This window comes from Muscardinus avellanarius (genome assembly GCF_963383645.1).
Source record: "Muscardinus avellanarius genome assembly, chromosome: 1".
Taxonomy (NCBI): domain Eukaryota; kingdom Metazoa; phylum Chordata; class Mammalia; order Rodentia; family Gliridae; genus Muscardinus; species Muscardinus avellanarius.
The window spans coordinates 26,002,389-26,005,066 of record NC_137786.1 but is presented as its reverse complement, the minus strand read 5'-3'; the positions used below and the strand labels follow the sequence as shown (position 1 = coordinate 26,005,066).

The window sequence follows — 2,678 nt, the reverse complement described above, 5'->3', positions numbered from 1 at the left end:
CTCAACTATCTTTTCTATGCTTGTTCTTTTAATTATAGTTGCATTTGGAATTAACTATTCTCAACTCAAGATTCCCAGTCAATTTAATAGATAGGACCCCAAATATATTACCAATAAATTTAACTTCCAAACTAAATCAGTTTAATTCAGAATCAAGTGAAGGGTAGGAACAGAAGTCACTGAGTAGGAGCCAGAATATCACTTTTACTTGTAGAATGGCTGTGAAAGGTACAGATTAGGGATGAGACAGGAATGAGCTCTTGGATGTGGAATCACCACATTACACACTGTTACATAAGCAGTGAAACTAACTTTGAACAACTCATTCATCACTGGATACAGATATGGCCTTGCCCATCAATATTAAAGTATACTATGCTCTTATTTTCCACATCTAGACATTCAATTCAGAGCAAAAGAGACATGCAAAACACCTAAGCCCGGATTTACTAAAGAAGGAATTTAATTTTCTTTAAACAAGTTGGACTTAGTAAAGGAGTATTGAGAAGGCCAAAAAGTCAGAGGAAAGACATTCTTATCTCTTTGGCATGTTAGATGCTTAATTCTCTTCATGGAACAAATTCTCATCTTGTTTTTGACCTGTCACTCGAGGTAGCACATCCTAAAGTACCTTATAATTATGCATTCATTACTGATAAAAAGTGAATTAGAAGAGTAAATATGACACTTATTATCAGTTTCTAAAAAAGCTTCTAAAGCTCTCTAGGCACATATCATATTGAAAAGAGAAAATAGTGGTATATATTTTTTTAATATGATACATCCTTCACTGAAATGAAAAACGGTTAGAAATAGCAAGGGTCAAAAACAGTAAGTCGCTAGTTATTAAAAATATTTACCACTTGAACCTTTAGTAGGAAAACTCCATTTCTTATTAGATATAAGAATTTCAGGCTGTCCTGCCCTCTCACGACTCCCCAACTTGGATCAGGAGGCCCAGAGAACCCGGAGCTGAGGCCCCTGGAGGAGATTAGCTCCTGGATGGGCAATGAGGGGGCTGAGGAAGACAGACAGGCCAAGACCGAGGGCATCTGAAGCCAGAACATTGAGCAGAACTTCTAGGCAGCCTTGACTGTCAACCCATCCATTGGCCACCAGAAACTCATTCTATCTGATGAAGTGAAGATGTATAGTCAGAAGAAACTAATTGCTCTCTCCATTAAGCTACAAACTGGGTCTCTAGTCACTTCTGGCTTTGGACTGGAAAGAAATCACAAGAAAGCCAGTCCAAGCTGAAGGCCAAATGTGGACCAGGTTTCCAAGAAAAGACTTTCCGGATGATGGCTCCCATGTCCTGTGCCCAGTTCATCTCAGCATCTTCTCTGCAGGCTACTGAGCTTTTCCAGTTGTGGTCAGAGGGTTCTGGTTTCCAGTGGAATGTTCCAGACAGGAAAACATTCTCACAGACACTGTTCTCCTTGTCACTGACTCCCCCATCTACTGACCTCCCAGGGTTACAGCACTCCACCCTAAGCCCTCACTCCCCTTCTCCCACCTGTTCCATCTCCCCCAGCCCCTTAGGCTTGGCTCTGAGTACTACCAGGTTGCAGCTGGTGGAATTTTCAGTCTTTATGGAACTGCCAAATGCAGTTGACTCTTGCCAGAGGCACCTGTTTGTACGTATCAGTCAGCCCTGCCCCAGACCTGAAGAGGCCCTGAAGAGTGTGGACATCTGGCAGATCTAGGGCAAATTTCCTGAGAAAAAGGGTGATCTGCAGGAGCTAAATTATCGCAGCTCCCACAAACATTTTTTCTGGTCCAGTTCTGGGCAGACCTGAACTGGGGCCCAACTGGCCACAAGGAGGGGCTCTGTGGCAGTGGCAGGAGAAGCAGCTTGTACTGAGTGAGCAACCAGTGTGAGAGCCTGGAGCAGGGACCCTCACCTGCTCCTCCGAGGTCTGCTCCTTGGACACACAGGTGGTGGGGAATGTGGAGACCAACTGGTCCCTCTGAAGGATAGAGGCTTTGTGTACTGTCTGCAGTACTTGCCCATGTGCAAGTAACTGGTGAATTTTCCATTCAAGCTGTAGCATCTGCCTGAGCAACACATGATGAGCAGCATCCTGGAGAACATCACTATCCTCCAGGTAGTGACAGATACCCAACAACTGCTGCTCCTAGCTGTCTACATCGCTGGGGTCTCCACCAGTGAATGGGGGGCCCAGCACCACCTTTACTGCCTGGTCAGGGACAGAAGAGGCCTGTCACAATTGGCTCACTCTTTGAACACCTTTCCCCCAGAAGGGACCCTCCAACTTTCCTCATGCTTCTTATTTGGGGAAGGGGCTGTGAGGAAAAGGGGCTGACCTCCGAGACTCGAGCAACTGGGACTGTCTCCTATCAGAAGGGACCCGAATTCCTGTTTGGTGACACAAACAGGTGGGAGTGATTATAGACCTCAATACCGGTACCTTACAGGGAGTGTCTAAAAAGAAAGACGACTCTAGAGCATCAGAGACAGGGGACAGGAGTGAGACCACCCCCAGGAACACCAGTGGCTCTCAACCTCTCATACTCTTTTGGATTGTGTGTGTGTGTGTGTGTGTGTGTGTGTGTGTGTGTGTGATGCTGGGGTTGGCACCCAGGGACTTTTCTACCTCCAGGCTATACTCCCAGATTTTTTTATACTTTATTTGGAAACAGGGTCTCACTAAGTT

General features: G+C 45.4%; 1 pseudogene across 1 annotated transcript; it reads left to right on the top strand.

Annotated features, from left to right (window-relative positions):
• The first annotated feature begins 1,301 nt into the window (after positions 1-1,301).
• Positions 1,302-2,327, top strand: LOC308265850 (transcriptional enhancer factor TEF-4-like; annotated as a pseudogene). Its single transcript has one exon. The product of its transcript is annotated as a transcriptional enhancer factor TEF-4-like (transcript).
• The last annotated feature ends 351 nt before the right edge of the window (positions 2,328-2,678 follow it).